Below are 13,039 nucleotides of genomic sequence, written 5' to 3'. Positions count from 1 at the left end.
ATGTGGCCTTTAGGTCTGGTTTCTTTCATTTAACATAATGCTGTAGAGGTTCATTCATTCTGTGGCAAGTAATCGGTTCTTCATTCCTTTTTGTTGCTGAATAATATTCCATTGTACATATATACTACAACTTGTTTATTCACCTGTCAATGAACATCTGGGCTATTTCCATCTTTTGGATATTGCGAATAATGCAGCTTGAATGTGCTTGTACATGCACTTGTTCGAACACCTGTTTTTTGCTACTTTGGGGTATATATCTAAGCATGAAATTTCAAGTCATATGGTAACTCTGTAGCTTAACTCCTAAATTTTTGGAGAACCACTAAATGGTTTTCCACAGCAGCTGAACTATTTTACATTCCTACCAGCAATGAATGAGGGTTCTAATTTCTTCATATCCGCATCAACTCTTTTAAAAATTTTTTTTTATTGAAGGGTAACTGCTTTACAGAAGTTTGTGGTTTTCTGTCAAACCTCACCATGACTCAGCCATAGGTGTACATACATCCCCTCCCTTTTGAACCTCCTTCCCGTCTCCCTCCCATCCCACCCCTCTAGGTTGATACAGAGCCCCTGTTTGAGTTTCCTGAGACACACAGCAAGTTCCCGTTGGCCATCTATTTTACATATGGTAATGTAAGTTTCCATGTTACTCTCCCCATACATCTCTCCCTCTCCTCCCCTGTCCCCATGCCCATAAGTCTATTCTCTATGTCTGTTTCTCCATTGCTGCCCTGTAAGTAAATTCTTCAGTACCATTTTTCTAGATTCTGTATATATGCACTAGAATACAGTATTTCTCTTTCTCTTTCTGATTTACTTCACTCTGTATAATAGGTTCTAGGTTCATCCATATCATTAGAACTGATTCAGGGGTGTTCGTTTTTATGGCTGAGTAATATTCCATTGTGTGTATGTACCACAACTTCATTATCCATTCACCTGTTGATGGACATCTAGGTTGCTTTCATGTTCTAGCTATTGTAAATAGTGCTGCAATGAACAATAGGATACATGTGTCTTTTTCAATTTTGATTTCCTCAGGGTATATGCCTAGGAGTGGGATTGCTGGATCATATGGTGTTTTTATTCCTAGCTTTTTAAGGAATCTCCATACCATCTTCCATAGTGGCTGTATCAATTTACATTCCCACCAAAAGTGCAATAGTGTTCCCTTTTCTCCACACCCTCTCCAGCATTTATTGTTTGTAGACTTTTTGTTCATCAACTCTTGTTATTATCTAATCTCTTGATTGTATCCTTTGCATATGTTAGTTGGCCATTTGTATATCTGTTTTACAGATATTTTTTAAACTGGGCTGTTTGTCTTTCTGTTGTTGAGCTGTAAGACTTTTTTATATATTCTGGATACTAAACCCTTATGGGATAAATATTTTGCAAATACTTTCTCTCATTCTGTAGGTTGTCTTTTCACTTTCTTGATAATGCTCTTTGATGTACAAAAGTTTTTAATTTTCATGAAGTCTGCTTAGTTTTTTTCTTTTGTTGCTTGTGCTTTTGGTGTCATATCTAAGAATCAATTGTCAAATCCCTGGCCATGAAGATTTATTCCTATATTTTCTTCAAAGAAAGAAACATTTTCTTCACCTAGAACCAGACATCCTGGAATGTGAAGTAAAGTGGGCCTTAATGAAGCATCACTACGAACAAGGCTAGTGGAGGTGATGGAATTCCAGTTGAGCTATTTCAAATCCTAAAAGATGATGCTGTGAAAGTGCTGCACTCAATATGCCAGCAAATATGAAAAACTCAGCAGTGGCCACAGGACTGGAAAAGGTCAGTTTTCATTCCAATCCCAAAGAAAGGCAATGCCAAAGAATGTTCAAACTACCTCACAATTGCACTCATCTCACACACTAGCAAAGTAATGCTCAAAATTCTCCAAACCAGGCTTCAACGGTATGTGAACTGTGAACTTCCAGATGTTCAAGCTGGATTTAGAAAAGGCAGAAGAACCAGAGATCAAATTGCCAACATCCACTGGATTAATGAAAAAGCAAGAAAGTTCCAGAAAAACTCCAGAAAAAACTTCTACTTTATTGATTATGCCAAAGCCTTTGACTGTGTGGGTCACAACAGACTGTGTGGAAAATTCTTCAAGAGATGGGAACACAAGACCACCTGACCTGTCTCCTGAGAAATCTGCATGCAGGTCAAGAAGCAACAGTTAGAACTGGACATGGAACAACAGACTGGTTCCAAATCAGGAAAGGAGTACATCAAGGCTGTATATCGTCACCCTGCTTCTTTAACTTATATGCAGGGTACATCACGCAAAATGCTGGACTGGATGAAGCATAAGCTGGAATCAAGATTGCCGGGAGAATATCAATAACCTTAGATACGCAGATGACACCACCCTTATGGCAGAAAGCAAAGAAGAACTAGAGAGCCTCTTGATGAAAGTGAAAGAGGAGAGTGAAAAAGCTGGCTTAAAGCTCAACATTCAGAAAACTAAGATCATGGCATCCTGTCCCATCACTTCATGGCAAATAGATGGGGAAATAATGGAAACAGTGACAGACTTTATTTTGTTGGGCTCCTAAATCACTGCAGATGGTGACTGCAGCCATGAAATTAAAAGACGCTTGCTCCTTGGAAGAAAAGTTATGACCAACCTAGACAGCATATTAAAAAGCAGAGACATTATTTTGTCGACAAAGGTCCATCTTGTCAAGGCTATGGTTTTTCCAGTAGTCATGTATGGATGTGAGAGTTGGACTGTGAAGAAGAAAGCTGAGTGCTGAAGAATTGATGCTTTTGAACTGTGGTGTTGGAGAAGACTCTTGAGTCCCTTGGACTGCAAGGAGATCCAACCACTCCATCCTAAAGGAAATCAGTCCTGAATATTCATTGGAAGAACAGATGCTGAAGCTGAAACTCCAATATTTTGGCCACCTGATGTGAAGAAGTGACTCACTGGAAAAGACCCTGATGCTGGGAAAGGTTGAAGGCAGGAGAACAGGACAACAGAGGATGAGATGGTTGGATGGCATCACCGACTTGATGGACGTGAATTTGAGCAAGTTCCAGGAGCTGGTGATGGACAGGGAATCCTGGCATGCTGCAGTCCACAGGGTCACAAAGAGTCAGACACGACTGAGCGACTGAACTGAACTGAACTTTCTTCAAAGAGTTTTACAGCATTTAACTCTTATATTCACGTCATTGGTCCATTTTGAGTTGATTTTTATATACGGTGTGAGGTAAAAGTCCAGTTTGATTCTTTGGCATGTGAATATTCAGTTGTCCCAGCACTGTAACAGAATTTTTTTCTCTTTTCCCCCATCTTTCTTACCTCTCCTGTCCAGCCCCTATATGTATATCTTTTAAGGCTCAGCTTACCTTCCTTGGATACCTGCTCCCTCCCTCTCAGAATAAGTAAGGTCCTGTATTAAATGCACACATTGCACTGTGTACTTAACTTCTGTCCTCTCTGCTACATTGTAAGTTTCAGAAGATAAGGCTTATGTCAGTCTGATTTACCAAATGTCAAATGTCACCCCTTCCATAACGACTTACATGATTTCTGTGGCTACTTATCCACTCCTTGATAACATCCTGTAGCTAGCTCCATAAAAGGACTCAGCATAGTGCATTACAGTTCATTGTTACAGGTCTGGTCCTACACTAGGCTATAAACTCATCAATGACAGGGAACAGCCATCTTCTTTTTTCTTTAGTGCCTTAGACAGCGCCAGATACAGAGTAGAAACCCAAAAAGTATTTGTTAAATAAATCAATGAATGAATATGTAGGCAGTGAAAAAAACATGAATCAAATTAATAATTCTTTTTTTGTATTCCCTTAAGTGCAAGGACCTGAAAGTTGCCTGAGAAGGATGCAGTAGCTGTTCAGATCTCCACCATATTCACCAGGCCACTTGTGGATCTGCCCTTCACATTTCTGTTTAAGTACACAGAAATTAAATTCCTAGGTCAATGAGCCTGTGAGACAAGCCAATAACAGACTTCTTTTTAAATTTTCTAGATGCAAGGCACTGTGCTGGGTATTACATGACAAAGAAAAGAAACATAGGGTACGATCTTTGTCCTCACAATCCAGATTAGTGGATAAGAAACTAAAATGAAATAATGAATTACATAACAATTAGTGGATAATATAAAAATAGTCTATAATTAAGTACTAATTACCTAACACTTTAAAGCTATACATGGAATGGAATTCAGAAATAAATAAGATTTATTTATCTAAGAAACCTTTATTGCATACCTATTATTGTAATACAGTCTGTTGTAGATACTGGGAATCTAGACATGAAGAAGACTTCCCTGTCTTAGTCAAAAACTCTTTTGAGTATCTGAATAAAATTATGCTCCTCTCTCTAGGAAAGTGCTCACATATTAAACATACAACCATACACATTCATGATGATACTGTGAACAACATCATGAGACCAGGAGTCAAGAATGTCTCACCTGGAGGATCTCTCTAGGAAACAGAAAATGATTGAAACCTAAAATAAATTATGCTTATCAGTTTTTCTTTTTTTTTTTTACGTACTTCGTTATATCCATGTGCTTAAAAGTAAAAGTTTAGAAAACAAGCCTCTTAGTGTGTATCTCAGAAAAAAATTTAATGAACTCTGATTCCTACATCTTCCCATACACGGAAAAGCAGTAAAATCATTAACTAGAGATGTTTGTTCCTTCTGAGTAGCAGTGATCTCTTACTGAGATAATATGCCTGAATGCATTGCAATGTGGGAAACCTGGGTTCAATCCCTGGGTCAGGAAGACCCCCTGGAAAAGGGAATAAATAGCTGCCCACTCCAGTATTCTTGCCTGGAGAATCCCATGGACGAGGAACCTGGCAGGCTACACTCCATGGGGTCACAAAGAGTCCAACACGACTGAGCAATTAACACTCTCACTTACTTATGCCTGACGGCATGTATTCCCTAGCTGAAAATCATCTAAGCTGGTTTTCTCTCTAAATCTTAGGTGGTTAGTCTAAAACTAAGTGGTATCCTCAGAGCTATTGAGAGACTCTTCTTTGGCTACTGTCCACTAAAAGACCCTAAATAAAACTTAAGCACCTAACTCTCACGTTGTGCATTTTTCTTTAAGCTGACATAGCCATTCAGTCGGGAGCACCGTCTAACAGCTGGACTTGGGATTGGCATCTGAAGCAAGGGGCAGTGTTGTACGCCAGAGCACTTGATCTGTGGGGTCTACGCTAACATCAGGTAGTTAGCGTTACAACTGAATTATAGAACACCAAGTTGGTTATCCAGACAGAGAATTGCTTGGTGTGGAAACCCACAGATTTGGTGTCAGAGCGTCTGTGTGAATAGAGAAAACAGTTTTTCCTTTAATAGGTTAACAGTTATACTAACATATTATTCTTTATGACAACACCATGCTATTCATTTCTTTTTTTTAAGGAATGAACTATTTTTTAGAATTTTTATTTATTTATTTGTCTGTGCCTGGTCTCAGTTGTGGCATGTGGGATTGTTTTTTTTTTTCAGTTGCAGCATGCAGAACTTTTAGTTGCAGTGTGCAAACTCTTAGTTGCAGAATGTGGGATCTAGTTCCCTTACCAGGGATCGAACCTGGGCCCCCTAAATTGGGAGTGTGGAGTCTTAGCCACTGGACCACCAGACAAGATCCTCATTTGTAATAGGGCTGGCTACTCGATTGTATGTCAATTAAATAGATTAACAGATTTAATAGATTAACATCTATTAAATGTTTCATAGAACATTTCTAGAAAAATTGTTTTTCCAAATAACTTTTAAGTACATCCCTGACAATGGGGATCTTTGAGTGACTGATGGTATCTTGTGGCAATGACCTTAGACCTATATATACAATGCCCTGAAATAATATTAAATATTTTCTGAAGTAGGCCATAGATGATACAAGTAAAGTCTAAGACAAATCTACTGGTGAGACAGAAAGATTGGAAAGGAGGAGGGTCATGGTTAGGTAATGAGAAAGGATAAAGATTTGCATTCTGGTTGGCAGCAAGGATGCAAGGGAGATATTAAAGAAATTCACATTTTAAAGTTCAGGATTTGGCATTTGAAAATTAAGGAAGGAGGCACAGATGCTAGTTATCATGGAAAACAGTCACATCTTGATAAAAATAAAGAAATTGGGAAGGACATATGATGAACTCAGTTTTGGCCCTGTTGAACTTTAAGTAGTGACAGAACATTTGGAGATAGGAGGCTGGAACTCAGAAAAGAGATTCAAGCTGGAGGCACATTTGGGTGTCATCAGCAAAATGTTAATTGCTAAAATCAGTAGAATGTATGCTCTCATTGATGGAGAAATTGAAACAATGAAAGTCAGAGGAACTGGGGCTGTAGAGGTAGAAAGACTAGAAATAGGCTTTTCTTATACTTTTATGCCCAATTATTTGTGGAAAATGTGACCACTTTGGTTTAAAAATTACAGCAGGCAACTTTTGTAATGATACCCATCTCTGAACCATCTCCCATCTCTGGGGATGTATTACAGCTATAACAATGAGGTCCAGTGGCCCTGCTGCAACATGACCCTGAGCCTTGGTCATTGATCAAGAGAACAGAAAACCTAACCTAAACAAAAATATTCTTTCTCTCCATCTCTCTCTTTCCCTCATCGCCCCCTTACTCTCACACACGCACATTGAAAACTTACATAGTAAGTGCTAGTTGCTCAGTTGTGTCTGATTCTTTGTGACCTCATAGCCCACCAGACTCCTCTGTCCATGGAATTCTCCAGGCAAGAAAACTGTTGTGGGTAGCCTTTCGCTTCTCCAGGGGATCTTCCCAACCCAGGGATCGAACCCAGGTCTCCTGCACTGCAGGCGGATTCTTTACCATCTGAGCCACCAGGAAAGCCCAAAACTTAGGTAAAGAGACTGCAGCTGGGCATCATGCCTACGGGAGAGCTCCCCAGACAGGGCCAACCAAGTCCCACTTCTAATGTCCTTTAGAAGCTTAATCTCTAAGGTTCGGTTTTCAGTACACCTGTCTCTTTCTAACAAATACTATCACTCCTGTTTCCACTTTAAGGTATCTGGAGTCAGTTGCCATTACTATTAACAAAAGACTCAAGTAATACCACTGTCTTAATCTGTTCAGGATGCTATGACAAAATACCAGATATCAACAACAGAAGTCTATCTCTCACCAATCTGGAAGCTGGGTAGTCTAAGATCAAGGTGCAAGGAGATTTGGTGTTTGGCGAAGACCCACTTCCTGATTCACAGATGGAGGGCTCAACCCTGGTGACTTAATCATCTCCCAAAGACCCTCCTCCAAACCCCATAACACTGGGGTTTAGGTCTCAATGTATGAAGTTGGTGGGGTCACAGACACCATAGCAACCACAGATATTTAATGATCATTCCTCCAGGGCTACTCAAGATTTAGTGTGGATATGAATCACCCAGGCATCTGGTTAGAGGTAGATTCTGATTCATAAGGCCTGGGGTGGAGCCCAGGAATCTGCATTTCCAACCAGCTCCCAGATGATGCCATTAAGGCTGGCAGACACACTTGAAGTAGCAAGGCATCACATAACACCAACTCTGGCAAAGCAGACAAGCCATACACACATGAAATAAATAATTCAGGGTATCACTATACAGCAGAAAGTACCCTGGAGTGTCTTTAGCCTTCTTTCTGTTTAAACCTGCTGTGTTTAAACTTGCAAATCACTCAATCAAACTGGATCTCAGTTTCTGCATGTGTGGGAGAGTGACAGGATGACTATCACATCCCTCTCAACTCTTAAATTCTCTCCATGATTAGGGTTAAAATTAATTATACAAACGGGGAGAAAATTGATTTAGACAAGAGTCCATTATATTTGTGTAATAAGAAAAGTTATTTCCAATAAAAAATAGACATTCAATCATTTCAAAAATGTGTATAAAATATTGGATGGAAAAACAATTTAATAATACTACATACAATATTAACTTTATTTGTTATATATGTGTGTATGCACACATATGTAGAAAAGCCTGGAAGTGTTTGAATTCATTGTTCATTCTAAATTTTCCTTTTTATTTTTTTTCTGCACTTTCTCCTATCAATAGGTATATTTTTTATATAAGAAACCCCAAGTCTATGACAGATAATGCTCATCCTTGCCAATCCCTGAGTGTCCTGACAGTACCCAGCTGCTCCCCGTCTCAGCTGGGAATGGCTCAGTTGGTCCACATGTCAGAAGCTTCCATCTCATGAGTGAGCAGAATCTGGAAGCAGTTTGTCCAGTGCTCCTGGAGGTGAATTGAGACTCCTGGGAATGAGCTACCATTTGATCTCACTGGCCTTCTGCCCAGCTTCTGGTTTTCACCCTAGCTCCCTGCTGGGATAGGAGCCCAGCCTTGAACTTCAGCCAGAAAAGCTGTAGCCCTCACTCTGCCTAATTCTTGCCAGCCCAGGAGGCAGACACTGCCGAGGGGTACCACCACCACGACCATCCCAACCTCCCCAGACACTTGATTGTCCGCATTAGCCCAGGGAGACCTCCCAAGACTGCAGCTCAGATAACAGCTCAGATAACAGTAAATTCTCCCGCAGGCCTGAGACATTAGCCTGCCAAAAGCCTTTTACAAATGACTCCTTTACATTCAGAAGTAGGCTGGAAACACAGCAACCCACTTTGCAGGTTAATTCACTCTATGGAAGAAATAGCAGCTCTAGTTTAAGGTTGAAATGTACATGCTATTCAATCATCTTGCGATCACCCACTATAACTTTTATTTATGCTTACATTATGGATGAACTGTGATCCTATAACATTTGGGGGACTTGGTTACCTCATCTGTAAAGTGACTGGACAATCCTTCAATTAAAATTGTAGATAAATTTTTTGACCAAGCAATCATATTCACTTTTTGGACCCATTTTGTTTCTCCCATGGCTTTCATACTGCTAAGTATTTTACGGTTAGCTGTGCACGTGTGTTTTTCTCCTGCGAGCTCCTTGAACACAGAGATTGTTTTACTGGTCTTGGATGCTGAGCTTCTTGAAGAGTTATTAGCTCACAGTGGGCCTCAGTAAGCATTGATTGGACTACAATTATTACTGTATAATAATAACTAAGTCACAATACCCCAAATACTCTGCTTTTGAGCAAAATAAGTTTTCCTTATAGTTCTTAACAGTTCCTTACACTGGGAAAATGTCATCTTAAGATATGATTTGTCATTTTCAACTTCATCAGGGAAACTTTCAACTCTTTTGGCTTTTTAATAGTTGGGAAATGGAGGTGGGGAGGGGAAGCCATTATTTATGGATTAATATAATCCACCTTCTTCAAAAATGCTTTAGGGCAGTTTGCAACATACCCAAAGAGGCAGGAACTGGCAAACTTTGCCTTATGGATGCTTAGAAGCTCTGATGCTACTTCTCCATGGAGAGAACAAGCCTACAAGAGTCTGGGTGATCAGGAAAGGACATAGGTACCAGGGAAAGCACCTGAATGTCTAGATAAACAATAAAAATGTCAGGCTAGTGGTAGGACTTGAGCTACGCTGGAGTACGAATTTGCTTCAGAGATTCCTTGGGTCACTTGAAAATTTTATAAAATATGTAACTATCAGTGTCCCTTCATACCCCTAGTCGAGAAACAGGGGTAAGAGTCTAGCTTTGAGAGTCTAGCAGAAGAGACGAAATGATAATTTTCAGAAAAAGGTAAAATCAAGACTCCCATAGAGCTATAAAAATAAATGTGTTAAAGATTTTTTTTTTAACAAATTATATGATATGAGAGAACCAGACAGATGTTATAACCATTCAGGGTAAAAATCTAAACACAAACGTATAAGGAGTAATCTAGCCTTGAGTTTATAGGGCCAAAACTAGCTTTTCCATGTGGGAGAGGAAATAAAATCACTAGTAGAATAGACAAAACACACATCTATCAGTTACCTAAAACTTACAGGGAGTCTTAAAATAGCTCCATGACAACAAACCAGGCTAGAAACAGATTATCTGGAAAGATAGGCTACAGGTGAGACACAATTTTCCATTAAAACAGACTTTTTTTCTACAGTGTTTACTTGATCTTTCTAACCTAACTGATATTTCAGCCATGTGTTGGCGATCGAATTGCTGTCATTTCAAAACTGAATTCTCTCCTGGTATCTGAGACACTGCTAATCCATGGTGCTCACTAAAAAAGAGCCCCATTTTTGACATCAGAGATCCCTGTGTGATAGAACTGACCTTATGTTTTCAAAACTCTTAACAACCTGATATTCCATATTAGACATTTTGCATTCTGGTGCAGATATGGGACATGGGTTTTCCTTATAAACAAGACCAAATTATTTTCTCAAAAAAGTATGATGGGGACTTCCCTGGCAGTCCAGTGGCTGAGACTCTGCCTTCCAGGGCAGGAGATGTGGGTTCAATCCCTGGTCAGAGAATAAGGATCCCGCATGCTGGGGGGTGGTGGGGGGCGGGCGGGGGGGTGGTGGGGGAGGGTGGTTAGCCCATGCGCTGCAACTAAGACCCGAGGCAGCGAAATAAACAAATATTTTTTTTTTAGAAAGTATTGTTGACTCTGCTCATATCCCCAGATGAGTATTCAGTCAAGACCCTAGAGTTCTGTGCCATAAACATGAAAGATTATTTGGGCCTTAGCCAAAATCACTGCAGATGGTGATTGCAGCCATGAAATTAAAAGATGCTTACTCCTTGGAAGGAAAGTTATGACCAACCTAGATAGCATATTAAAAAGCAAAGACATTACTTTGCCAACAAAGGTCCATCTAGTCAAGGCTATGGTTTTTCCAGTGGTCATGTATGGATGTGAGAGCTGGACTGTGAAGAAAGCTGAGTGCAGAAGAATTGATGCTTTTGAACTGTGGTGTTGGAGAAGACTCTTGAGAGTCCCTTGGACTGCAAGGAGATCCAACTGGTCCATCCTAGAGGAGATCAGTCCTGGGTGTTCTTTGGAAGGACTGATGCTGAAACTCCAGTACTTTGGCCACCTCATGCGAAGAGCTGACTCATTGGAAAAGACCCTGATGCTGGGAGGGACTGGGGGTAGGAGGAGAAGGGGATGACAGAGGATGAGATGGCTGGATGGCATCACTGATTCGATGGGCATGGGTTTGGGTGGGCTCCAGGAGTTGGTGATGGACAGGGAGGCCTGGCGTGCTGCAATTCTTGGGGTCGCAAAGAGTCAGACATGACTGAGCGACTGAACTGAACTGAGACATCCTGAAGCCTGGTGTTACCAGGCGCCAGGCTTCACGCTTGGCAATAACTCCTTCAGAAGCAGCCTCGTCTCTGGCTGCTCAGAGTGTTTCCACAGGTTGAGACCCAGTCTTGGCGGTGTCTGCGCTCTTCTATGTCAGTCACCCAATCAGCAGAGCCTTCTCCAGCACCACAGTTCAAAAGCATCAACTTTTTGTTGCTCAGACTTTTTTTTAAAATTTCTAATTACTTTACAATGTTGTAGTGGTTTTTGCCATACATTGACATGAATCCGCCATGGGTGTACACGTGTTCCCCATCCTGAACCCCCCTCCCACCTCCCTCCCCATCCCATCCCTCTGGGTCTTCCCAGTGCACCAGCCCTGAGCACTTGTCTCATGCATCCAGCCTGGACTGGCGATCTATTTCACATGTGGTAATATACATGTTTCAGTGCTGTTCTCTCAAATCATCCCACACTCTCTCTCACAGAGTCCAAAAGTCTGTTCTTTACATCTGTGTCTCTTTTGCTGTCTCACATATAGGGTCATCGTTACCATCTTTCTAAATTCCATATATATGCGTTAATATATTGCATTGCTGTTTTTCTTTCTGGATTTCTTCACTCTGTATAATAGGCTCCAGTTTCATCCACCTCATTAGAACTGATTCAAATGTATTCTTTTTATACCTGAGTAATATTCCACAGTGTATATGTACCACAGCTTTCTTATCCATTCATCTGCTGATGGGCATCTAGGTTGCTTCCATGTCCTGGCTATTATAAACAGTGCTGTGATGAACATTGGGGTACATGTGTCTCTTTCAATTCTTGTTTCCTCGGTGTGTATGCCCAGAAGTGGGATTGCTGGGTCATATGGCAGTTCTATTTTCAGTTTTTTAGGAATCTCCACACTGTTCTCCATAGTGGCTATACTAGTTTGCATTCCCACCAACAGTGTAAGAGGGTTCCCTTTTCTCCACACCCTCTCCAGCATTTATTGCTTGTAGACTTTTGGATAGCAGCCATCCTGACTGGCGTGTAATGGTACCTCATTGTGGTTTTGATTTGCATTTCTCTGATAATGAGTGATGTTGAGCATCTTTTCATGTGTTTGTTAGCCATCTGTATGTCTTCTTTGGAGAAATGTCTGTTTAGTTCTTTGGCCCACTTTTTGATTGGGTCTTTTATTTTTCCGGAATTGAGCTGCAGGAGTTGCTTGTATATTTTTGAGATTAATTCTTTGTCAGTTGCTTCATTTGCTATTATTTTCTCCCATTCTGAAGGCTGTCTTTTCACCTTGCTTATAATTTCCTTCTTTATGGTATACTTCTCACATCCATACGACTACTGGAAAAACCATAGCTTTGATTATATGGACCTTTGTTAGTAAAGTGATGTCTCTACCTCTTAATATGCTCTTGAGAATTCCTTGTTCTGCAAGGAGATAAAACCAGTGAATCATAAAGGAAATCAACCCTGAATATTCATTAGAAGGACTGAAGCTGAAGCTCCCAGACTTTAGCCACCTGACTCGTAGAGCCAACTGATTGGAAAAGACCCTGATGCTAGGAAAGATAGATGGCAAAAGTAGGAGAAGGCAAAGGATGAGACAGTTGGATGGCATCACTGACTCAATGGACATGAATTTGAGCAAACTCCGGGAGATAGGGGAGAACAGAAGAAGCCTGGTGTGCTGCAATCCATGAGGTCACAAAGAGTCGGACTTAACTCAGTGACCGAACAACAACAACAAATTAGTACCACAACGGTTTCTCCCTGCGAGTTAGACCCTAGATGCAAAGGCAGAAACGGGGTGGGCAGCTGAGCTCTTCCCT

The 13,039-nt window shown here is 40.6% G+C and overlaps 1 protein-coding gene across 2 annotated transcripts in view; it reads right to left on the bottom strand.

Annotated features, from left to right (window-relative positions):
* The window catches only part of ANAPC10 (anaphase promoting complex subunit 10), a 212,051-nt gene that overhangs the window by 94,340 nt on the left and 104,672 nt on the right, over positions 1-13,039 (bottom strand). The window lies entirely within an intron of this gene.

Source organism: Cervus canadensis, chromosome 1 (genome assembly GCF_019320065.1).
Source record: "Cervus canadensis isolate Bull #8, Minnesota chromosome 1, ASM1932006v1, whole genome shotgun sequence".
NCBI lineage: Eukaryota > Metazoa > Chordata > Mammalia > Artiodactyla > Cervidae > Cervus > Cervus canadensis.
This window is presented reverse-complemented; position numbering and strand designations above follow the sequence as displayed.